Genomic DNA, 27,469 nt, shown 5'->3' on the forward strand with positions numbered 1-27,469 from the left:
CTGAACTGTTTAATAAGAACAAATAGACTATTAATTATGTATCTGATCAACTGTGCGTAGAGAACACGATACCTTTAAAACGTGTATTCCCTCTGTATTTCCCCGTTGTTTATAGGAAATAACAAGGTTGACTCTCGGGATTCCCTCACTGGAGAGGAAGCGGAGTAGCGAATTTGGAATAATTGTCAAAGTTGGCCAATAAAAGGGTATAACGGTCAGACTATACGAGTAGGTCTCAGTGGCATTTTACTTCGAGGAAGGTGTATGTTTACTGTGCCAAGACTGACCTCAGGGCCAGCCTCTGCTGCTGACATCACCCTCCTCGCGTCTCGTCGCCTCTGCCTGGAGTCCCATCAAGTTCCGCGTCTCCCGCTGTGACCGAAGGCGATGCCTCAACACCATTCATTCTCAGGCAGGCTCTCAGGTCACACACTCGCTTTGCTCCCTGGACAACTTTTTTTGAAAATAGCTACAGCGGGACGATGACAGAAGAAAGCAGGGGGAAGCGTAGGAAACAAGCCAATCCAAGGAGAAATCGAGGTAAGAAGCGTTCAGCGCTGGAAACTTTGAATAAGTTGGTAAATGATGGGGCAGCAGATGTTGCTGCAGCAGAAGCCCTTGTGCAAACCGCGCTGGTTGTCTCTAGACTTAAAACAAAAGCTAAAATAAACAAACAAAATAAGACAATTAACTTTTTTTTTAATAACAGCAGTTTGCTACACCAAACCTTTTTTTCAGACACAATTTTTTGCCTTCGTGCATTCGGAGGGTTTTGCCACACAAACTGTATAGATAAGCAGTTCGTTTTGGTCTAGTGGAGAGCCACTGGCATCAATCTACCTGAACTCTTACCTGAGCACTCGAATGAAATGTGCAGGCAGTTTAACATAATCCACAATCTACAACTGTATGTCTTTTTATTTATTTATTTTTTAGAACATCTCATGGGCTTTGTACAATTTTTTTAGATTTACAATTAAAATAGTGAAGTTTCTACTTTACACAGAAGACGTTAACAATTTAGAAGAATCCACCACCGTTTACCGTTTACCATTTCTCTTTACTGAGAAATATTGTTTGTTCAGCAACATATTGTCCATTGCACATAAGCTTCAGTACCTCTTTATGTTTCATACAGTCTTTCATTATGTCCCTGAAATAGATTATCTGAGATTAAAACTTTATTTTGCTCTCTTATTTGTTGCATTCTTTGTCTTGGTGTGTAGAGTGATTTGGCATTTTGTCTATGCTGTAGCTTTTGCAAATTCAATACAATGTTTAAGTATACAGAATGCAAAGTAATGGAAGAACTTAAGTGTATAAGCCCACGTTTTTTCTTTTCTTTTCTTTGTTTTTTTTTTTTTTTAGATCTCAAAATAACAGGTCTACACAAATATCTAAATGTGGGCGATACCGATAATAGAATGACAAATAGGCTATTTGAAAAATGTTTACAATCATATCTCATATAGATATCTACCTTTTTCTTTAAACCTACAAGGTTTAAAAAGTGGTTCAAAGTACACTGACAAATGTATCCCTCTACCGCACACTGAAGAGATTTGATCATTATTTTTCTCACATTACTAACAATCAGCTTATCTAGAATTAGCGGTATCTTGAGTTGATCTTCTGGCTTTAGATGATGTCAGTCATTGGTTTCTGTGAATATACTTCCTTCAACAGATCTAAGAGGAACTTTTAGACAACATGATGAATTTAGAAACTTTGTTGAGACTTTGTTCTGCACGCATCAGGCAGTGTCTTGTTAATGTGTTTCTCTGAACTCACAAACAAAAGTAAGAATAAACACACCTGCAGACTGTTGCCCATTTACAGTAACATAATATTTGTTCTTGTTACCCTCTAATGTGGACTGAAAATATATGTGTGAATCAAACTTTACTTCCCCAACCCCTAACTCTAAAATTATCCACAACATTGAATAATGAACGTTTCTGTAACCCACAATTTAACTTTCAGCCCCTTTCTGATTGTCTCAAATCTCAATATAATCTTAAAACCTGAGAGTAATCCTATTACAAATATTGCAACTGATTATAAAGTGCCTGAGTGACAAATGACAGTGGCCTTCTTTGCAGAAAAAAGCCATTACTGTAGATGTAAATGAAGCCCCCAAACCCAGAAAATAACCAGAACTGAGTTGGTCAGTATGCTTTCTGTCATCTTGCGATCACTCAGAGCTTTAGAGTTGAAAAAAGCCAAATTCCAGAGCTTTCTGAAGTTTAACATTTACAAAGTTCTGCTACAAACCACACAATTTATTTATTCTACCTCTAAACTGATATGCAGCTATTTTCTGTAAGGAGTCAGTTTTCGTGTTCATTAGTTGGCTGTGAGTGTTTCCTCATTTTATTCAGAAAGGTGTGAAGCTGGGCAGTGTCACCATAGTGAGATCCTCTCTGACTGCTTAGTGTTAACTGCTTCTCTTAAATGCATTGGTACCCACACGCACACTCTCACCTTTGCCTGTCTTATAGCAGTTTGTCGACTGCCTGCACTCTATTTCACAAATCAACAGCGTCACAGTGCTGTGAAACCTAATCAGCTAAACGGCACATTAACTGACAAGAACCTGTCACTTATCAGACTACCCACAAAAACAATTCAGTTCCTTTAATTTCTGCAACAGCTTCACAGGAGAGATAAGCACTACCTTCAGTCAATTTCTAGTAAAAATGTTTCTAAAGTTAAAAAGTTAGGGTGGGATTTGGAGAACTTAAGAAATTTTAAACATGCATGTGGAAAAAAAGGGAACTAATGCAGTTAACGGTATCACACTAAAGAGTGCATTGCTCAATGCTATCTTTGTGATTTTTAAACGCATTTTTTTGTGAGAATGTTACTTTGGGACAGTTTTCCTCTTTTGCATCTATTTAGCTTTCCTTAATGAATTATCAGAGAATATTTCTGTTAGGTGTGCACTTATAGGGAGCATATGTCACACATGCATCGGTGCATGTAAAAGGTTTATGTCAGTGGATGTGTTATGTGTGTGCATCTACATGTCAGCATCGAAATGCGTGTCTTAAAGCTGCGTGCAGGAATTGGAATGTGAGTAGGGAGTTAAAGGTCCTTGATAAAACCAAATGAATTTGGCAGGCCCAACTCATAAGACAGAGATTCGGGGATCTTTTCCAAACCAGAAGAAAGAGGAAAAACATAGGCTGACTTTTCTTCTCACTCCAAGGCGCCTATTGATTATGTCTCTGTCTCCCTCAATAAAACCGTCAATGTTCAGCAATATAAAGCAAAGTGAGGAAATTACAGCTCTTCATTGCTAGCAGATTGGAAACAGTGCTGGAATCATGAAAGGCAACGCACATTTAAAAGGATAACCTCTATTAACTGGCTAAAAAAAAAAGCATGAAAATGAATTGATCTACTAACAGTGCTTATGACTGTAGCTTCTTTACAAGAAAATCATTTAAAAGAGAATTTAAAGAATATCTTTGAAAATGCATTTCAATTTTTGTATGATAGCCGTTATTAAATGGCCTGTCAAAGTCCATTCTGTCTTTTGTTTTCAAAATAGTCACCTAATAGTTCTGTAACTCTTCTTCACAGTTAGCAGAGGCAACACAGTTTCGATTTCACTTTTAATTGTTTTTAACCCTTTTTATTTATTGTAACGGTTCTGCATCCAGGCTTTCCCATTCCTCTTAGTCAACATCAGCTTCACCAGAGTGACATCTGTACTACTGAACAGCCTTGTCAAGCTTTTGAATCCGATGTAAACTGTGTTTGATGTTCACTACCACAAACATATTTGTTCTTGTTGTCTTGTACTTTCTGATTTGTTATTTTGAAAAAAAACCTTATTCTGTTGTTGAGTTGCTGTGCCTTCTTAAGAACTTTCTCTCAGTTTCCCTCACTCCCTTTCTCGTTTTCCTCTTTTTTCAAGTGCCAATTTATTTAAACTCCTTTCCCCTTTTCTTCTTTCTCCTTCATTGATTTCCAAACCCCTGTCTTTGTATGCAGCTGGGGCCCAGCTGTGTGTCTGTGACTGTGCATGTGCGTGCATACGTGTGTGTGTCTGTGTTTGTGTGGGTTTTTCTGGCAAAGTGCTGCCACAGTGAGCATAGCACACTGTACACAAAGGACTCAAGCAACAAAAAAAAGAGGGGAAAAAGAAAAAGAGAGAGAACAAGAGGAAAACACTGGAAATTGAAACACCAACAATCTTGCACTGTACAGAGTGGGGCTGGACTTTTTGGGCCGATCCTGTTTTAATGGCAGATGTAGCGGCGCTCAGGGATGAGGGGTGGGGAAACCGAGACAGCAATGAAGAGCCCAGGCACCACAGTTTATTACCAGGATTCTTCAAGGGACTCAGCTCAGGCGTCAGAACCAGCGGGTGGGATGGATAGAAGAAGAGAGGATGAATGAGGTGGAGAACTGATGGGGCTGACAGGGCTGGAGACAGCAAAAACAATTCTGAAGACGAGAAATGGAAGTTTTAAGGGGTATATGAGGGCAGAGACAGAAGAGTCAGGATGGGTGACAGAATGTGGGATAATCAAAGTGCTTCCTCACTTGCTTCTCAATGTTCCACAGCTCCAGTCATCACATATTTCTCCCATCATTAATCTGTCTGTTTAAAGCCATACCATTGCACGAGTAATAGGAAGTCTCTTGATTGGGTACCTCTTGAATATTTCATGTTTCTTTAATTGCATATTATAATATTTCAGTTCCCAAAGCACCCCCATTCCTAACTACATGTTCCCGCACATGGCTGCCACAGTCCTTTCTAAAGCAAAAATGGTTTTAGAAAAGCATCTTTTGATTTGCATTTAAATGTATGAAACAAATATCTAAACTCTGAGGTGTGCTCACTAACATTAAAATTGTATTTAAACAATATAGAAAAAGGACTTGTCCACTTTAGTTGTTAAGATCATTTACAACATCTTAATGACAACCAGGAGGAGAACAGCGATTGCAGGACTTACAAGCAGAAACGAATGCAGTACGTAGATGGATCGCACGTTTAAATTGGAACACTAGTAGACGCAGTGTGAGCACATTTATGTATAAAGGTGTGTGGCTTTTCACACATTTAATCACCAACTGTATTTCCTGGAGCTTGTTAACCATATAGCATTTCTGTTCACTCATAAGAGACACACTACCTGGTAGGCTGCAGGGACTTACAGTTTAGAAACTGTAAGATTTGATTCTGCAAATTGATCCTATTTATTCTTTATGTCTTCCCAATGCTAGGCTATTATTATGCTTTTCATCATTGCTTTGGTATCTGTCCTCACTATTGAGTCTATTTGTGGATCTTCCTTCACTGCAGGCAGACTGGAGTTGTGTGTTTGATATGTTGCATATGTTTGACAGAAGAAAGAGACTAAAACTATCCAGATAGGCAGTCTCACTGCACACAATTTATAGATATGTGCTGTTTTATCACACCTCAGATTTAATTTGGAAACCTTACTTCAGCTGTCATGTATTACAAGGGCCAGATGGGTGGCAGAGAAAGGAGTAGAAACAGAGACAAGCAGAAAGCAGCCAGGCAGGCAGCATTAAAAGGCCCACAATGCTGGATGAGTTTGTCAGCATTTTTCAATGAAGGGACTAGATAATAAAGCAAGGTAGCAGGTTGAATGACAAACAGTTTAGTATGTCGTCTGTATCTGTTACAGTCAAGGCAGGAGAAGCAATTTTTTTGGCTCTGCCTTTATCACAGGACCTTTGACTTGGTTGACCTTTGGGTCCAGTTAGTTGCAGGTTTCGACCTCTGTGAATCACTTGTTTTGGGATATCATTATATGCTTAACCAGCCTTGGAACTGTAGGGTTTTGAGGCAGACACTTTGGGGTCAATGTCATGTTTGTAGAGTTGTTCTTTAGAAGGTTTTTGCAGCACATGACCTGGCTGAGAAAGCCTGCTGGCATTGAGAGTGCCTTCGCCATCAAGTAGAGGCAAAGTTTCCCAGGAGAACATTGCATTCTAACTCTGTGATTGACTTTTCTTTACTCCACTTATCACAGGTTCTTTAATATTATTGTTGAATGGGAGAATAATGTAAAATCAATTAAATTACTGGTCATAAAGATAATATTCCAATTAGTGATTTTTCTTAATTCATCAATTTATTACGAAGGCTTTAGAAAGTTTGTAAATGGTAGTGCTATCCACGTTTCCAGTGGTGAGAGGTGCAATCTCATTTTACTGTTCTGCAAAAGCAGCTAATTTCACACACACGGCAATGACTCAGCTATGTACTCTTTCAGATACTATTTTTTTCTTGATCAGAATACAGTGGTGACACATTTTTTTTTTCTTAATTACTACTACCACTGATTGCCCAGTACAACCTGGGACATTGCAGACATCTTAACCATAAAGAGAGTACACCCAAATATGAGTTAACAAATCTATCTGCCCAGTCCACCACCACAGCTTCGTTTTTTGGAAATAGCTGTTGTGCTGCTATTTCTGGCTGCCCAGGTAAGAAAAAAAAAGTATAACCAGGACTGACAACAAGTACGGCATGGCAGACGATTGCTAGTCTACTCCTCATTTCTCCCTCTGTCTCTCTGTACCTGTGATCACCTGGTACCACCTTCATCTGACCTGCACATTACATTATCTAATCCCTCCTCCCCCTCCGCCCACTGCCTACACACAAACACTTTCACAGAGATAATGTACATGCACACAGTTACTCAGTAGGGAGTAAACACATTCCATCATGGAGAAAGGATGTTTCATAGATTTTTAGGCCACCTGTAATAGTCGAGGCTTTAGATGTCAACATCTCAATAAGTTAACCTCCCTTTTTTTCTGTTTGGTTGGCAGTTTTTTATTAAAAGACACTTATTATTTATATCAATCTGTTTGAGAGTGAGTGCATGCATTACTTCAGCAGATGTTTCTCGCGTATGTATCCATTTATCCATCCAGTGTCTCAAACGCACCACAGATTAACATTATAACAATTAGACAAAAAATACAAGATTTTTTTTTTAGCAAAAAAAATGTAATTTCTGCACTTGCTTCTGAGGTGAATATGACAAGAAAATCTGGTCAAATTTCCATTTATTAGCAGTGAAAGAACCTTGAAGGATCATGAGAATTCATCTTTAGTTCAGGTATGATAAAGAACAGGATTCATACATCGGAAGTATTTTGTGCTAGAAAGGAAGCAACGCAGTATACACTAGTCCACTCTGTCATTTATCACCATGTAACAATCTAGTAGATAGCCTTATCTGCTTTAAAGAAATTCTCATGGTACATGACAGGTTTAGGTATTGCAAAATTACTAAACTTGGGAGGTTTTTAATTTGAAAGGTAAGTCACTAATAAATGAAAATGGAAAGGCAAGGTTAAAAAACTATTTGTAGTGTGGAATCCATGTCTTTTTCCCCTTGTGGCTGTGTGATTAACTTTGGTACCTCAGGGAAACAGTGTAGTTATGATTATACAGTGCACGTGTCCAGCTTTGCAGTGAGGATGGAAGGAGAAATAAGTCATAAGGCAGCCTGGCAGCATATCAGAGGGAGGTAACGTCATCTAAATGATACAAGTAATAGGTAGGTGTGAATGTATCCTAGCCTCATACTGGGACAGGGCTCTAAAGACACAGATCTGGACAGTTTATGTCCTTGACTGCTTTGTCACTTCTTCTTTTTTTGCTCCCATCAACAGACTTTTTCTGGCTATCATCTGTTATCCATCTTTCTCCCTTCTCTGTCTTTGTTTGAGTAAAGCTATCTCTGTTTCATTAGTCCATCTTCTTTCCTTCATGTCTTTGTCATCCCTTTGATCCCTCCTTATCTTTGTCTCTGTGTATCTCTATTCTTAAGTCTTTTCTCCTTTTTGCTGATTTTTCCATTTTTATCCATTATGTCTCTTCTATTCTTCTCTTTTTCCATCTAGCTATCCTCTACTCCTCCCAGCCTGGACTCCCCCAGTCCTGTACGGTCGCCATCATGCTCCCCCCTTCTCCCCTGTCCCACTGACACCACACGCTGCTCCCATCCCCCGAAAACCACTTCAAACAGCCAACGCCATCAAAGACCACAGTCAGTCAGCCAGGCAGTCAGCCAGCCAGCCAGTAAGGCAGCCAGTCAGCCAGCCTTCTGCTTTGACTTAAAATTACTGTCGTCCCAGTCGCAAGGCTGCTTTCCTCTTCTGATACACATCAAAGATCCTCTTAAACTCCCCAAGTTTGCTTTTTAAACGTTTTTCTTGTTGAGTCTTTTTTATGTACATTATTTCACCGGTTGAGGTTTTACACTCGCTCTTTCTTTCTCTCTTTTTCTTCTTGCCATCACTTTTTTTCTCCAACATGGGCCAGGTCAGTAATGACATGCACACACTTTCTTGTGCAGCTCTGCTGTCTTTGCATTTTTCTTCATGACTTTAATTAGTTTCTTTTTCAAGGCGTTGGTTTGGGCTTCACATGCACAGCACTCACACTCTCAGATATATGCTCCAAGCTCAAACTAATATATGGATGTGTGTAAATAATATGCAGTATGATTCGACTTCTAAATGAAAACTTCATAACCACAAAAAGACCAGTTTGATAACGTGTCTTCTTCTTCTTCTCTTTTTTTTTTTTTTTTTTTTTTTTGCCTGCATGAATTTATGGGTGCATTCAAGGACAGAAAAAGTGACAAAGGAAAGCAGTGGGACAGACAAGCAGGGACAAAGGGAGCGTAGACTGGGTGTGAAGGCATGCGAGGAACGTTTGAGAGAAAGACAAAGGAAATAAAAGTAGAGTGACACATCTTTTCTATGTTTCAAAGCCTTCGAGGTCACATGTGGTTACTTGAAATGTTTCAGCGTATCATCATCGCTCATTTTGGTGGCTGTAATGTCTTTGTGGGCCAGAGGATGGCGCCACTTTTGTATGTTAACCAGGGAGGAACTGAATGCCTGAGTTAGAAGCAATGTCTAATGAAGCAAAATGTATTATTACATTGTAAAGTGTTTGATCATACTATAGTATACTATACTCTGGATTTATTGTTGAATTTGTAGTGAATGAATATCAGGGTGAGTGCCAGTTGAGGGAGTTTGTTGTGTTTCGGTGCATACAGGTGTAATGCCTTAATGTGGTTTCCTGTGAACTTTTATATCTACATGTTCCTCAAAAATCTTGTATACATCGGCCTTTAATACAGTCCTTTAAAGGACTCTACATCAATTAAAAACTCTTCTCATTTGTCAAAGTTTGATTTAGACAAAGCCAGTGGGATACCAGACATATTTGTTTCACCCTCAAAACAGATCTGTTCTGAGTAATGTAGTCACAACTTGAGTTGAAGCAACCAAATCCCACACTGCTCAGCTGTTAAGCTCAAAGAGAAGTTTTATTTAGCGTTTACCCCTATTAAAAAACTTCAGAACCTTTGTACGCTTTCAGAGAATGTTTTAATATTCAAAAGGAGCCACTATTGTGTGGTTTGTTGCACCAGTGTACAAAATAAAGAGCCACATCAGAAAGCTGGAACAGTCCCTGAGCATTTTCATGTGTAAGAAAAGAGGGAAAACAAATTTGGAGGGGGGAGACAGGGGTATTTATAGAGTGGTGTGAGAGTCTCTGCAATGACAGGATCCTAATGAAGTAGGGTTTGGGTTTTGATTCACAATGTGGTGAGTGCGTGGGTCCCTCTGTGACCGTTACTGCATTCCAGCACTGATCCCTCGGTACACGGAAACCAGTGCGGGCCACAGGAGGAGGCGAAGGGCCAACTCGAAATAACGTGTTCCTCTAACCGAGCTAACCTTTTCACAAACACTGGTTTTGCTTCCACTGCAGCAGATGCACACAGGACGCGGTGGCACTGACACTGTGCTAACATAACCTTATACATATGTACATACACACAGTATGAACACAGTTGCTCACTGAGTTTGCCACTGAAGGTTAGTCACTGGCCAAGTAAGTGACTCAGACTGAATAATTTAGCATGACAATAGCAGGGAAGTTCAGAATGATGCTGTCAGGTTGATGGAAAATTAATTCATTGTGAAAGTTCACTGTGGTGTTGCAATGAGAAAGGTGATGATGGATGCCGTCACAGGCAGTTAGTCATTGTAATTAATGATAATATTAATGAATATTTACGTTATTAATCCCAAGTGGCAAATTAGCCTCTGCATTTGACCCATCTCTAGATTTACTCTAGAGCAGTGGGCCACCATGTTTCAGCACCTGGAGGGCAGTTTGGGGGTTAAGTCCTTGCTCTGGGGCCCATAGTGGCTCACCACTGCACCTCCATCAATGGCAAATGTCTTGAATTATATTTTTACTGATTTTAACTGACTAACTAATTGATACTATATGTTTAAGCATTCAGTTTTACTATGTGCAATTATTTGATATTAAAACTATATTTTAAATAATTTAAAGTACACGCTTTCACATGGACTTGTAATAAAACTAGTTAAGCAGCTAAAACATGAGTTTATATTATTGTATTAGATGCTAACTATTCCTCAAGTTTAAAAGTGGCACAAATGTTGAAAACCACATGGATTTGCTTTGAAGGTTAAGACCAGTGTTAATCAAGGTAACATTTCTTTTTTATTTAAATGTCATTGTGGTGGTCCACAGGACAGGTTAACATGCTGGCAAACATGCAGCAGCTGCATACAGGAAACCTCGAAAGGAAGGAGACTGACAACCACACAGGCTTCTTGCACACCTCTTCACTCACACCTTGTCTTATTTTTGCAAAGAGAAAACTGATTGCTGTATGTGTGTTATGCTGTATGTTACGAGTCTGTTGGGTAAACAGCTAACTGACACATAGGTTTCTGTAGTTATTAGCACTCATGTTTTTCACAGCACCTAGGTTGTGTTGCAGTATCAGATAAAAAATAAAAAATAGTGAAATTCAGTCTTTTTGTTTGTTTGTTTATTCTCTTTTAAGCCTTCGTAGAATTAGAGGTCTTTCTATTTTAACCTTTATATTCACCCTAGTTTTTAAAGTTTTTAAGGCATACTGTAAATGGAAAAAAAAAAAATGCTGAATATGAACCACAGTTTATGATTGCAGTAAAATACTACCAAATATATGACTAGTTAGACAGATAGTCAAACTATATCTATGGATATATACTTTATCATAGTTATCAAATCTTAATTTCCAAAATACCCAGTTGTCTTATCAAACTGTCTGATCTACCTGTGACTTTCTAATTTTTCAAATACACCCAGCCATCATCATCGATAATTATAATACTATTTGGAGCTATGCTGCTCTCACAGGTTGTTCAGTGTTAGGTTTTCCTTCCCGGCTGCGTCTACCACGTTCCTAAACTCTCCTAAATATTGAAATTCTGCCTCCCCAACCTTGTGCCTCAGAGTTGTTATCTCCCACGTGTTCCTTCAGGTATGTTGTTGTTATGGACGAACGTACTGGGATTTCCAACAGAAGCATCATTTTCACTGTCGCTATATGACCAATTATCATCGCCAGGAGGCAAATATTCCCCTCCAGAATCAGAGATGGCTAATAGCTGAGAAAGTACTACAATGAAAAAGCGTTTTGATATGTTGCGTTTTTCTTCTATAGGCTAATCCATTCTGTTTGCCCGACCATGACTGCTTCCTCATCAGCTCCATATGGTGTCTTTCAAATGCTATTTCCTCATAAACGTTAAATAGAGCCCCCCACCCTCCCCACATTTACCAGTAATGTTATACTGAAGACTCACATGTCTGCTACCTAGTGGTGGAAAGTGGAAACAGGTTTAAGCGCTCTTCCTGGTGTTTGTCGCAATTTTTGTGACTTTGGTGTTTAGAGGGTTGAACCCTATGTGGTTGGTTTTGGGTTATCTGTGATTACCATCAGCTAAGAAATTTCAAGTTAAACCACATGCCCTCTATGTAAAAAGAGATTACATTTTCTTGTTTTAATGATATGCTGAACTATAAGCTAATTGTCCTCTTCTCTTGAAACTGAAGTTTCTGCTCAAGCGAGTGTCAGGGCTGTGCTTGGCATCATTTAACATCATTATAGGCCACAAAAATATATCATAGATGTCTACAGTTGATTCATTACAATCTAAGAATACATTTAAGGGGTAGGAATCTACAAGATGGGGTGAGTGTCTTTCTTTTTTCTCCATCTGTTTCTTGTATTGTACCTCAGTGTTCTCACTTCAGCAACACATATATGTTTCTTTGTGGTATGGGCCACAAGGTATTTGAATCTTTCTCTCGTGTCTGCTCATTTTCACCACTTGTCTTTCTTTCCGTCTCTAAAATGCTGGCTATGTTTTTATCTATTTATTTTTGAAGGTAAAGATAAAGATACTAACAGACAAATGACAGCTGCAGACAAGTTGTTTCTTCTGGAGGTAGATGAGCTTTCCCTGCTACATACAGACTTTACAGTAAGTAACAGCTTTGTTGGCTGCCTGCGTTGGTTTAACTACACAGTATCTGCTTATTTGCCGTTGTTTTAATCTGTTATTCTTTTGAAGTCAGATTGGTGCAGGTTTCCACTAAGCATATGTGGTTCGCGATGTGACATCTAGATACAGAAAACTGATCACCAAAGCTGATATCAATCAATTTTCAAATGCCTCAGCCCTTTCAGAGCAGTCAAGGCATGTGTACACAGCATTGGAGTATTACATTCAATGTCATTGGGGGCAGTACTTTGATTTGCCAAGTATACTCTGAAATTACGCACATAGAAATAATGAATCTAACACCAGCGCAGTCACACTAAAAGTGTAACTAGTTGACAAATCAACTTTGTGAGGATCTGTGAGTGGCTCATTGGCTTTGAAGCTAATAAAATGCCAAAAGAGTTCTATTTTTGTGTCACAAGGGCCATAATTGAAATGAATCAGTAGAATCTACACCGAACAAAGGCGAAATAGTTTCAGTATTGTGTCACAGCTTAAAGATCACTGCTTAATTTAAAGATCTCTGTTGCTGCTGTACGCCCTTGCGTCCTTGCTGAGCCTTAATCAATATGAGGCAATTAGCTTGGCGTTTATTTCTTTAGCTGATTGTTTTTTGCAGTGTTCAAAGTCCAGATGTCAAACCGGCTGTGCATGCTGTGGTGGTGGTTTAAATACTCTGACGGGGTGGTGTCTACTAATGAGCAGGACATCTAAAGGCGGAGAGCCGTAACTTTGCTGCTGTGACATTGAATGGGTTTCCACTTTTCTATCTCTGATTCCTGTAGCGATATTGTTGGAGCTTTGTGCACACACACACACATGCAAGCATGCACACATGCTGACTGATGTGTATTTTCTTTGTTGCATTTGATCATATTATATTGTTTTGCTGCACCAAGATTTGCCCAAAGGTCATGTTTGTTTGTTTTTCTGCATTTCTCTATACCCTACATGTGTTTGTGTGTATCTATGTGTTTAGGGAATTTCCCCCCTGTAGTGTGTTTTTCACAGTTAGACATCACTTGGGAGATTTGTGTTATGGACAGTTTGATGTGACACTTTCAGTCTGTTCATCTTTTTTCTTCTTGAATTCCTCCATCCTTTTTCGTTCTCTTATCAACCTCTTTCCTATCTGTTTTTTCCTGTCTCTTGCTGTTTGTGCAGTTTTTGCTTTGTGCAGCATTCTTCATGCATTGGTCTCTACACCTCTATCACTAACTTTAACACACACCACAACACTGTGTACCAAGCACACTGCAAGAATGCAGAATCACAAACTGCACTGCACATTGCATTTTAGCATCTCTTCCTCCACACTAATACGACCTTTAGAGTCTCCATCATGGTTTCAGACTTTCAGTCTCACTGATTTGTCAGCGAATATAAATTTTTCTTTGTGTGTGTGTGTGTGTGTGTCTGCCTTATTACTAGTCAGCAAAGAAAGTTCTTTCTGCTAACCTTCAACTTGACTGTGCAACTTGGACTTTCATATCAATATATTTGTGGTTATTTTCACAATCATTAGACAAGAATGTTTGCACGTCCTTTCATCTGCCACAGAAATGCTGTAAAAGTGCAGTAAAACGCCACATTACCATCATTCCTATTGGTTAACATGTAATTTTAGATAATTTAATCATCCATTAGCATTCATAGTATCATCTGCACAGCCGGGAAGAAAATTTATATAAAGAGGTTCACTCACTAAGTGGAAAATTCAATGTTTTGGACAATTCAGCTGACCTTTTTCTGTTATCAAAAACAGTTTTAATATTTCTCAAAAAAAAAAAAAAAAAATAAATAAAATAAAAAAATAAATTATCTGTTATTATTTAGGTAGGTATCATTGTAGATAAAACTTGACTAGCACGTTGATATTAATGTGCTCTTTGTACTTTTGAGTGTTAATGCAGGTAAAACCAAACCAGAAAAAGCCACTGTACCATTAATCAGAAGGCACCATCACCTACAGTGTCAGTGAGTGTCTGCTTAGATGAGGGATATCAAGTGGGAGGTGTTTGCTCTTGGTTGCGGTTCTCCCTTGACTCATTTTGTGAATGTCATACCTCAGGTATGAATTGGGGAGCCATCACGGTGTGAATTTCTTCTATGTGATATGTTTGCTTTCTGCGATAAATTTTAAGAGAGGTGATCGCTGTCACACAAGTTCAGTCTGCAGATGAATATGGATCTACCTCTCCTCTGAGCCGCTTTCATAGGTATTGTTAAATGACATTATACTTCCTGCTCTTGCTTGTTGTTTAGCATGTGGATGTTGCTGACCTTCATGTGGTAGTTTACAGAATTTAAGATACCATTGTGTTTCTTTTGGCGCAAGTAAAACCAACTCTGTTGTGCCAGCATGAGAAACAGTTTTAGATCATGTATTTAAATAAACATATGTATAAAAAGAGTGTTAAAACGACGTACTAGCACCTTCAACTAGATTTAGCATGCAACCTTTATTCCGGCACAACCTTTGTGTAGGTTTTATAAATGTTGATGTGTATTTAATTGGTTGAATCTTTGCTTGTATCTGACACATTTAGCATCTACATGCTGTACTGTATGACATGAATTAGATGGTACTGTATTCTTGCATATGTACTACATGAATATGTCACATCACACTGACATACATGACGTACAAATGATGTTTAACAAGGTTCCTATTTCTTCTGTGTGGCTAAATAAATTTATTGATGCTAGAAATCTTAAATAGTGATTTAATTTAAATATATAAAAACCTATAAAAACTTGAACTCAGGTTTTTAGAATAACTATTTGGCTAATATTCTATTTTTAATTGAGGTCATTTTAGGTGTTTGCACGCAAGATGTATATAATAGTTTTTTTTGTTTGTTTGTTCGTTGTTTTTTCAATGCATAAACACTACAACTTTTCATATATCTTACACAAATTCCTCTTATAAGGAATGTCTTACGCTTTGATCAAGGGATTTAAAGTACTGCTTATTTTTATTTTGGGAGTTTTCTGTAACCAGATTGTCTCAAATTAATATTTGCTTGGGAAGTTGTTTATAGAAAGTTTTTGTCCCAAACAGGGAATTTGAATCTATTAAATAGCATTGTTAATATTATATCTCTGTTATTCAAGCTTTGGTGTAACATTGTTTAATTGTAAAAATAAGCAGAGCTGGATTGGTTACATTGTGCGGTAAATTGGGCCTGGCCTTGTTTGTTGCCATTTAAAACCAAAAGAAACAAACAAGGTAATTCCAAGGTAATTATTGTATGCCTACCATTTAGCCACATAATTACTGAGCCACTACCAGATCACATGTGTGCATCGTAAAATAAACTGCAGCTTAGCGTGTTGCTGTACAGTAGATGCCCTCTGGTATATAAACACTGCAGAGTGAGACCAGCGCTGAAACTGTTTCTTTATTTCAGTTTTTTTTTGTTTTTTTTTCCTTTGTGGTTTGTATTTTAATGTTGTGTAATCTGTCTTCATGTGTCCCACGCATAATTGCCCATAAAGATGTTCAATCATTATCTGCCTCTGACTTTGGAAAGTTGACTCAACTGTGTAAATATTAAAAGAAACTACCATAGGTCATCAGATTATCAGGTTAGAGTCAAGCGGGATCACACACCACCGCATTGTAAGAGAGACGCTGTGTATTTCCAATGTAAAATTTTGACTGGTGTTAAAAGAAAAAGAAATAAAGAAAATCGTAGACTTGTTTTTTGGCAGCCTGGCCAACTGTCACTCAGATGTTCAGTCACTGTCAGATAGGGAAAACATCAGATAGATTAAAATAGTGCTGATGTGTTTCATGTGAACACGCTGTTGTTGTCAAACTATCAGAAACAGTCCCAGAAGACAGAGTGATCGACAATGTCAAGCATGATGCAGCATAGTTCAGTTATTACTCTCAGTATATGAGTCATGTTCTTCCCACGCACTCTACAGTGCATACACAGTAGAAGCATACTGTTTTCCTTTTACTGTATTTAAAACTTTATACTTTCTTAAAACTCTTTCACATTGCATGAGTCCAGCATTTAAAGCTCCTCTATAGCTTTACACACATGCTCTAATTGCAGGCAGTCCCAGAACTCTTTGGCTGTTCAAAGACTTTGCTGTTTGGCTCAAACTAAGAAAATAACCTACTTGAGGGATGCAATCACTATTCAAATAAATAAATCAGTAAACCAGATAATAAAATCCATTCCAGCTTTGTGCTCAGTAATGACAGCACATGCTGACTCGGTGTCACTCACTGTCATGGGAGAGAAAATTAGAGCCAGTTTGATGCTAATCTTGACCAGATTCTCCTCTTATTTTGTCCCAGTAGTATGTCCCATTACCCCAGTAATCTCCTGTGGGACTTATAGGTTGACTTCAGCTAAATCACATAACATCATAGATTGTCGTGCTGCAGTAAAACACATTTGATAACCAAACAGACCCCACAAAAGAACAAATCATTCCACATGCACGTATGCTAAACGAAACATGCTTTGGCTGACTGATCTTCGGTGAATCAGAATTTGGCATGAGTGTACTTTATACAGGGATTTTAAAAAGCTGAGGCAGGAAAAATAGCTGATACAAACAGAGACACATGTAGGAGTTATATTCTGAGATTAACTAGTTAAATGAATAATTGTTAAGCGTTTGTGGGCCGCCCCCTCTGTAGCTTCGGGACTCCTGTTGGTGTCTCAGTATCAGACTGAGTCTGTTTGAGTGTTTCTGCCTTCGTGATGAAAAGTTTATGATCAAACTTTCTATAATGTCCCCCTGTCGAATTATGTGACTGCCTATGTGCTGCGGGTCAAAGGTGAAAATGTGAAAGAGCTGAAAGCAAAGTTCTCATCAATTAATGTATCCACCAGCCAGTAAGGGCGTAACTGGAGCGCTTCAAATAAAAAGAAACTCTCAATAGTGACTTACTGTTGTTTTGACATTTTAATGAATAATCTTTGTGTTTTGTGAAATTTAATGAGCTGTGAAACCATATTTTCTCTCTGATCTAATGAAAAGAGAAAAGAGGCACTCTTTTAAGGCTAAGTAGAAAAATAAAATGCATTGCTATATCGTATTTCTGTGTTTTTTAAACTGCATGCTAATCAAAAAACCTTGTTTCCCGACAACATAGAAAATAAATATAGCTGACTGCATGTTGGCACAGCCTATGTCACCCACCCCTCCACAATGGTTTGGCTTTCTCTGGTGACACATTTCAAAGAGTTTATTTGTGTTGTTAAGTGGTCATTACTTGGTTGTGATTAGATATTGCCAATCAGCGACAAGAAGGCAGAGCGTCCTCAAAAAAAAAAAAAAAAAAAAGCTTTGGAAATAAGATCCTACAGCTGAAATCCCAGGCATGTGTTTGTGATTTATTCATTTATTGTTTTTGCCATGGGAAAAAGTAATGTGCCTTTCCAGTGTTGCTGCAGTCTGAGCACGGAGGGTAAGTTTTTAGTGAAGAGTAGGTTACTTTTACTTGTTACATTGTCATAATACACCTTACACAAGGTTTTACTCTACAAGTGGGGATATTAACAATATAGGCATCTTTTTTATTTTATTAAATTTTTTTTATTTTGTGTTTATTACAGTCATTTACAGATTTTTAGCTAAAGTAAGACTAAATTTAAAAAAATGCAAACTATGGGCAACATGTGGTATACATGTGGTGATTAACACTAAGACTACAACAAGGTGTATTTTATGGTTTAACATTTGATCACAGTGTTTACAGAGTGGAGCATTTTTGGTTAAATTGTGATTTTATTTTGATACTTTAAAGTTTTTCTTTTAGACTTATTATTTAACAAAAGTTCACACTAAGAAAAAAAGGAAGAGAAAATTTTTCTTTGCATTTTTTTCTTTTTCTTTCTGAAATGATGATATAAATCATGTTTATTATCAAATGGCTGAAAGGTCAGTTAATAACATAGTAAAAATAGTGAAATGGCCAAAATTTTAAACAATAATAAGATAACAAACACTTGTGTTTAGAATTTCTTCAAAATGCACAAAACCATATAGAGTTTCACAGGATTAGAAACACACTAAGCAATTTCACGAGAAAAAAATGTTGTCCTCATTTACAAAGGAGAACTCTGAAATGCAAGCAATAATAATCTGCACTCTTTATAAAAGAAATAACCATTTCAAACATTTGTAATATTAACCTGTAAAATTTACCAAAACATTTTGAATATGTAGTTGTGTTTTCCCCGTTTGGTTTCAGTTCCTTGTGTCTTTTCATTTTTTTTAATTGCATACTGAAGCTTATTCCACTGAATGTAATCTGAAATTTATCCGGAACAATGGTTAAAAAACAAACATTAAAACTATAAAGCACTAAAGAGATTAAAGATGAGCGTTAATAATATTAATTTAAAATTGAGATTCACAATAACATTTTTTACTTTACACCTAAAACCTAAATAAACAGATTTTACATTTGCTGCATTTTTTAATCAGTCTTCGTGTCTTTTCTCCATCTTGTAGTGAATGCTGAACAAGTTTGTTCGCTGGGATCTGAGGAGGAGGATGAGGTGGGTTTGTGGAGCCTGGACTGTCATGAGAACCTGGACAAGACAAGCCTGACACCCAGCGAGGGGACGGAGGAGCCCGGCAGCCCAGCTCAGTCCACGCAGCCTCACAGCCTCAGCCCTGGCATCAGGAACTGCTGGGCGCAGGTGGAGTCAGAGGCCAAGGCTGAGGAGGACGGCATCTACACATCCAGCAATAGAGAGGGAGATCAGGAACCACTGAGGATGTACTGTAAGTTATAAACTAAATAAAGTGTCTTAGAAAAATAAATAAATAAAAAAAAACAATACTCTCTTCATTCAGTAATAATTTGTTTTTAAGTATGAAGGCCTTGCTAAGATTGTGGCCAGGCAATATGTATGTAAAATTCAAACATATTTATGTGACTGCCGCTCATGACTACTGTATGTGTAAACAAGTTTGTGGTGTTTTTCTGATGCAAGAGACGGTCAGTCATGATGCTTCTCAGAGCCCTGTAGATACACCTTCATATCAGCTCCTTGTGAAACCATGCCTTCCTTACAAGCTGTTCCTTTTTTTACTCTTCTCTTTGAAAAGGCAGTCTTCTGAAAGCATGACAAAAGAACTCATCCCACACAATGTCACAATATTTCCATGCATCAAAGAGGTGACGTTACGGTACTGAAATCAGCACTGCACGACGTGAGGCTTTCTCTTTTATTTAGGAGAGATCAAAGGCTCATACGGCTTGCCTACTAACAATCACTTAGCTCCCTCGCCTTGTGTGATTTGGCCTTGCCTGATGAAGGCAAAGCTGAGTTTTTACAACACTCAACCACACAGGCTCTTCCCTTCACCACATAAAAACAGCTCAAAATATGCCAACATCTGCAAACATTTGAAAAATCTTCCTCAAAGTCACTGTAAGCAAAGCTGATTGGCTTGAGTTGTGATAGGAGGCGCCCTCTCTTCTTCTTGTACATCTGTGGCTTTGTCTCACCGCCCGCCTGTCACTGTTCTCAAGGGCAGGAACCAGAAAGAAATTCTTAACTTTAGTTCCATATCTGGCCAACCGGCTCCTTGAATTTATTGTTTTATCTTTCTGCCTTTACATAAACAATTTATTTCCATTAGATTCAATGTCACTTTGTAAATTATTCCCATTCTGTAACACACAAATACACACACTTGCTGTCTCACATGAATGTATGAACAAAGCATATACAAACTCTGAGACACTAAAAAAAATCATATATGTAATACAAGTGCAGCCAAGGCACAACTACACTGATGCTCCCACTGACAAGGAAGTGGTTCATCATGTAGAAATCAAAAAGCTTTTAAATAAACCACAGCTTATAAAAACAATACATATATGAATCTGCATCTTCACTACAAATTACTTAACCAAAGCAAGCGCTTTCGTTTAGTGTATAACATTTTTCTGTTGTCTGGATAGCTTACATAATCTTCAAAACATTGTCTCTTTATTTCTGCCTTTTACTGAGTTTCTATCTTAGTCAGAATTTAAACCTAATACACAGATTAAATATTGCAGCATTTTGTGTAACTGCAACCAACAGAAATGGGGGTACGCAAGTATCAAAATTAGGGTGTTTCTAAATGCTGTAGGCAGATCAGTTTGCCATAACCATGTGCCTTATGGTTGAAAATATTTCCATTTAGAAATGTTTCACACTCTGCAATATTTCTTTTTAAACCAGGTAAGAACTCGGACTCCCAGAATGCCTTAGAGAATCTAGCCCGCTACAACTTTGTGGTCCAGCTGAGGAAGGCCTCTTCCTCGGCGAGCATTTTGGATCACCTGAATCACAACGGCAAACCAGCAGCATACCATCTGAGCAGCAGGCACGATGAGCTGCCTCCTGCCATCTGGTCACCAGGAGCTCAGCACTGCTCACCTGAGGGAGCAGGTAAAATGTCCCTCAGCTGGCATATTACTGAATATAAAATCAAAAATATGTGACATCAGTGGCGTTGTTTGTTTTCAAGAAGTGACCTGATACAAACTACAGTGATAACACATTTATCTGATTGTAAAAGCAAAGTTCCTGAGAAGACAGAACACAGACTTATCAACTTGTTGACAGCTATGGCAGCTCATGAAGATCCCTCATCAAGTTTACACAGCTCATACACTTTTAATAAATTTTTTTCAACATTTTATATAAAAAAGTCTAATTTGCATTCAGCATTGTGCCATATGTGGTTATTTATTGACTGCAATATTACAAAATACAGTATTTAACATCACTATATATTGTATACAATATTCACCCCACAGAAAATGACTAATATAATGATATTTTCAGACAACAAGATCTTATAGGCAGACAGTGGCCAAGTTCTGTTGTACTTAGTTTTCTCACGTGTGTAGCAAAAGTGTTTGAAGCAGCATTTACCTTTAACAAGAGGATGTAAAGACAGTAAAAGGGGTTTCCTTCACAACTGTACTCTTGCAGTAAAGTAACTGGCTCACAAACAGGACCCCAACTCCACCAAATGGAAATAAAAGGCTTTATTTTAATGCTTTTGCAAGCTTTTGCCAACTGTTAACCTGACACAATAATCAAACGTTTTCCAAGAAACTGTTGAAATGGCAAAAATGTTTTTTATAAAAAATTTAGTAAGTGATTCAAGTAGAAGATCACGTCATTGTCATTGTCATTGTCACCACTAAAGCACTCTTAAGCCATTAATTGAATAACCATATTATTGCCTGTTGCCTCTGCTTTTCACTGCACCATAAAGATAATGTTACTCAAGTTCACCTCTGGACTTTGAGAAAGTATAACAAAAAGTTCTGAATATGTGGAGAAAACTAAAAAAAAATCAAAATTCAAAATGAATAAAAAAAAAATGTAATTTTGGTGTCTGTTGTTAGGATACAAAGATAGAGAATCCTATTCTGACAACTGCTGGAGCATCTCTGCCACTGACAGTATTGAAGATGCACCCAAAACAAAACAAACAAACAAAAAAAAAAAAAAAAAAAAAAAACACAAACAAAAGGACATCAGAAAGAAGAGCTGTCACACCATCAGGCCAAAGCTCTTACCTGTTTTAATATAGATTACCAAAACTATATTAGAGTGGGAACACAAGAGTGTGATTACAGGTGCCTCTTTAATATACAGCGTGGCTCCCTGATATGCTGACATACAGTCCAGTGTGTGCTCATGCATGCTTGGATACTTCTAAGGCCCCGGAGTCATTAACAGTATAATATGCTTTATGAAATGGATGAATGGATATTTTTAATGAACATGTAAAAAATTAATTAGTCTTTGTAAAATGTCGCCTTTCTCTGGCCTCCAGATGGAAGCAGGAGCCAGCAGGCTTGCCCATTCTGCCACAGGACGTATCAGCGCGGAGCCTCTTGAGGGACCATGTTAAATACTGTCAGGAGAGGGAGGGGGGGCACATGGTCTGTCCGTTCTGTGGATACATTGCCAACTTTAGGTCACAGATGGAGCGGCACCTAGCACTCCACAACCAAATACAGGACAAGGTGAGACACAGTCTAAAAGAAACTAAATGTAAAAAACTTAACTACAATAAATCCTTTCTACGTTGTATTTTATTATGTATATATATATATATATTTATTTATTTAGTTTTAGATACTAGTTTATTGAAAAGCTTGGGTTAATTTGACAGACAATTATTCCCTTGCATACCCTGAAATTGCTTCCCGTATGTTTTGCAGCATCAAACTGATGAAAATGTCCTGTCATTCCAGAGTGCCGTTACTTTAGACCAAGGCATTGAGACCAGGAAGTTCAAATGTCTGCAGTGTGGGAAGGCATTCAAGTACAAACACCACCTCAAAGAGCATCTCCGCATCCACAGCGGTGAGACAGAATAACATCAAAACAGCTGTACTCACCCATCAATTTGCTATTGTCTCCACTGAATCACTAACCTTTACTTACTCTGAGAATTATATGGTCTAAAATTATAACTAAACTGCTGTGTTGATAAAAAAAAGTTTACATAATTCAGTACAGGACAAGATCCTTATGGAAAAAGATCACGTCCATGCTGAAGGAATTTTCAACTTAGTCTTGGCGTATTTTCACCGCCTGCTCTTTGTGTCTCATCTTTTAGGCGAGAAGCCTTACGAGTGCTCCAACTGCAAGAAACGCTTTTCTCACTCTGGTTCCTACAGCTCCCATTTAAGCAGCAAAAAGTGTCTTAGTGGTGGAGGGCATGTTGTGGGGAGCACAGGAGGTACTGGTGGAACATTTAATGGACATAGTCAAAGCTCTTACCTACACTCACTCCCAACATCTCCCTCTGCTGGAGGGGGTAGATCCAGTAATGAAAAAGGCTCTGTGTTGGCTTCACGAAACCAGGACAGTAGCAGGCCGTTGGGTCGAGTACCAGCAGATCCTCACCAGCTGTCATTCCATGACCTCAACCAGAACATCACAAGCCCCCATGGTTTTTCAGATCTGACAAGGCTTTGGGAGCCTTTGCCAGAGGTCATGCTGAGGACCAGTTTGGCTAAAGAAACAACTCTGCTGCCTTATCGTCACTCTGGGACCAAATTTGAGCAGATGCTGCAGGAGATGCTTCACAAAGATGTAAAGAAAGATGAAGAGATGGATAAAGATGTAGAGAAAGGCGGTTTGTTCACAACGGAGGAGGACCATGAGAAAAAAAGTGTCACCTGACAGAAGAAGGGTTGAAGTAACATCAGTGAAGTGGAGAGAGGTGTACTCGGGGTGACATGTCGCTGGTGCTCACAGCTTTTTCCCCAACTTGGCAGTTCCCTGCAGCACGAGCGTTACCTGTTGTAAGATCAACAGAGAGGCGGTGGAGCTGCCTGAGGGGTTTCAAAAGAAAGATCACTCCTCACCACCTTATTCTTCTCCAGATCTGTTCTTCAACCAGAAAACAGAACAAACAAGTGAAGTTACCAATGGACTCTGTGGAAATAGTCACCATCACAGAAACCCAGCAGGCACTCTGTACCACAACAGCTTTGATCGCAAAGCAGTCTCCTTCACCCCACCATGACCCTTGTCCTCACGATATGTTCTGGGCCAGCCAGGAGAAGGGAAGTTCCAAGTCAGATTATACATGAATTCCCAGAGCTGTCATCACTCGAGGCAGAAAAAGAGTTTCCTCCTCAGGATTCAGTTCACCTGCATGCCTTGATCTAACCAGCTGTCCATCCTGAAATCTCCTCACCCCAGAAAGAACCTGCAGTCCCTGGTCTGCACAAAATGAACCTCTGGACCTCTCCTTGCCCAAGCAGCTCTCAAAGCAGAGAGGGAGCAACAGAACTCCTAATGGCATCTTAGGCAGAGTGGAGAGGAGAGCGCTTGAGACACAGCAGCTTGGTAGAACAAGTCCGACTTCACATCTGTCTCTGCTCCAGCACCCAGTCTTCAGCGGTGCTGGCGCTGCTGTGTTTCCAGGCTCTTTATGTAACGGGTTTCCCATCTTCAATCAGTCCAGTGTTGGGTTTTCAATGCATGATGGCATACCACCAACTCCATTCAGCCAAGCAGCAAACAGCCCGGGATTTCTCTCTCCTGTAGGTTACATGATGGAAGCAGATGCAGAGGCTGCATTAAAAAAGATTTACCAGGAGAGACAAGGTGTAATGGTGAGTAAGCCTTTCATTCAGCGTTTAAATGGAGCACAAACTAAATTATCAAGATAAGCTTTACCACACAAATGATCTCCAAAGTAAAATGCTTCAAAAGTGAACTGAAGTAAAGACTTCTGTATAAGATTTTTTTTTTTTTTGCTGTTTGACCCTGTTTGTCCTGCAGGGTGAGATGTTAAATCGCAGCTCTCTGGACTATTTGTCTCTAATTGATGACGGGTTCGAGGTGGAAGGAGGGCCGGCACGGAAAAGGCTGAGGAAGACAGATGAGGGACTTTACGCTTGTGACATCTGTGAAAAAACCTTTCAGAAGAGCAGCTCTCTCCTCCGACACAAATATGAGCACACAGGTCTTTAACTCAATCAAATTTTTATTTATAAAGCACTGTTTATACAAGTACCACAAAGTGATTTCCATGTTTGTTTTGTTTTACTTCTTCCGGTCATTACACAAAGCTAAAAAATAAAAAAGCTATTACTTTCTTTAAAATATTTAATGAAATTGTGTTAAATACATTTCCTACTTAAAAAAAGCACATACCTACTATTTTCACTGAATAGAAGCCGCTTCTTTGTATGATTACAGGCAAGCGTCCCCATGAATGCAAGATTTGCAACAAGGCCTTCAAGCATAAGCACCATCTGATTGAACACAGCCGGCTTCACTCCGGAGAGAAACCCTATCAATGTGACAAGTGCGGTAAGCGCTTCTCTCACTCAGGCTCTTACTCCCAGCACATGAACCACCGCTACGCCTACTGCAGCAAAGACCAGGATCCAGACCAAGACCAGGAGGAGGTGCCTCTCACCCTGGGAGCAGGCAGCAGCCTGGTGGGCAGCCCTGAAAACACCCCTCTGTCAATGGATGACACCCAAACTGCCCACTCCTTTCTCAGCGACTCTAGTCTGGATGGAGTTCCGGATGCTCTCAAAGAAGAAGAGGAAGAGGATGAAGGAGTTACCGAGGTTGCAGATGAGCTAGGAGGTAGTCCCATTCATGAATCAGCTGTAGGGGAGAATGGAGTCAAAAACGATGAAAGCATTTCTGATACAGGAAACTGTATCGACAATACAGAAAACAACCTGTGGGACGGAAACACTGAAGACCAATAATGGAGACTTAGACAAATGTGACCTGAGCCTGGATTCTACAGAGTTACCCAGAATAAAAACCTAAGGTTGATTTAACGAGCCATTAGAATGCACAACTTGTGATTATTTTTCTTTCCTTTTTTCATAATATAACATACTCAGCTCTCAGTTACCTGTTTCACAGCTTGAAGAAATGCACAAAACCACCAAAGAATACATGACTTTTACAGGAGATGAAGCACATATAAGTTATATTCATGGCAATATAAACATGCCAGTATTTTCTCATGTTAAATAGACTTGATCTAACTAATAGATTTGTGTTTGTTTTGATGCTTGTTGTTTTCCAGGCAGTTAAAACATATTCACTGATTAAAATGAGGTCGTCAGGTTACACATCCTATGTGACATCTTTTTTAAAAGCTTGCTGCTGTCTGTTGCACAAAACAAATATTTATGTATTTCAATGATTTAGTAACAAATGTGGTTTTTTTGTTTGTTTTGTTTGTTTTTGTTTTTTAATAATTTTACAGTCTACATTTAGACTTACACCAATGAATAGGCTCAGACACCTTTAACGTGCTTTAAGAGCCTGTGGTCAAGGTTTGCAGGTGCAGCCATATCAGCAGATACCTTGCTAAGAAATTTATTCTTCTTAATGAGGGCAAAAATAATGTAATATTCAATCTAGATGATATTTTTGATACATCAATTTTAAACTTCAAAAATAATTGTAAAGTGTTCTCTGTCAAAAAAACACATGCACGTATAACCTTGTCTCAAAACTTATGAGTATTTGATTTTATACAATAACAATTATACAGGACTTTTCTTATTTATGCTGTGAAATCAAAAGGAAAAACAACTCTTGCATTCAGGTCAACTACGGTGTTCTGTGGCTTTAATTAATCAACCATCTGCTTAATGTTACAAGCTTGCAGTAAAAAGAGGAACCACTGAAAGGTGGATGTTTATTTATTGTTCACACAAAAGCAGTGAACTGCTTCTTTTTTTAAGTGTATGCCTTGCAAGGACAGTCATTTCTGTATCTCTGCTTGGTAGGTTAATGGGGCAAAAAATGAAGTCAGTGTCCGGGGGGGTTTTCCCTCGACACGGCAGATACAGTTTACACTATCTCCCCCTGTTTGTCTGATAATCGTAAAATCTTCAAGTAGTGTTCAAATTTCTGATATTTTTCATGCTAATATACGTGTGCTGCAGCCTCATTTTACACCCCGGAATAAAGTCACACATTTAGGTTATCTTTTAAGGTGTGGCAAGAAGGTCAAGACTCAGGACGCATACATTTCGTTTTGAACTTCCTCTTTCTGACTGCAGTGTAGTCAACATGAAAAGTGCCTCAGATGTACTCAGACACTGAGCACTCTTACAAAGCCTTGGTATGATGCGATAAGACGGTGGTGCATGAGGTGTGACTAAGCTTGCAGCATTCATGCATACTATGCTTCAAAGACACTTCTTGGTCATAATAGGTTTGTGTGTGTGTGTGTGTGTGTGTGTGTGTGTTTATCGTCAAATATATGCATATATGATATGCATATGTGTCACGGCAACTGCTATATTCTTCTTGCATTGTTCCTTACCTGTTATTTTAAGATGAAAAAATATTTTTCTTCCACTCAATTTCTGCAAACTCTTTCACAATACGTACTGTTTTTCTTTTTTTTTTTGCACCTAAGTAACTTTTGTATTAACCTTGTTTGCATGTTTGTTGATGTTTGTAATAAAACTGTACATAAATTGTCACCAGAATCTTGTATTTCATTTATTTTTCTAATTAAAAATGTAAATATTTTCCTG

The 27,469-nt window shown here is 38.5% G+C and overlaps 1 pseudogene; it reads left to right on the forward strand.

Moving 5' to 3' along the window:
- Positions 1-425: 425 nt before the first annotated feature.
- On the forward strand, positions 426-27,409 carry LOC121635268 (annotated as a pseudogene).
- Positions 27,410-27,469: the final 60 nt, after the last annotated feature.

The sequence above is a fragment of the Melanotaenia boesemani genome, chromosome 3, assembly GCF_017639745.1.
Source record: "Melanotaenia boesemani isolate fMelBoe1 chromosome 3, fMelBoe1.pri, whole genome shotgun sequence".
In the NCBI taxonomy this organism is placed as follows: domain Eukaryota; kingdom Metazoa; phylum Chordata; class Actinopteri; order Atheriniformes; family Melanotaeniidae; genus Melanotaenia; species Melanotaenia boesemani.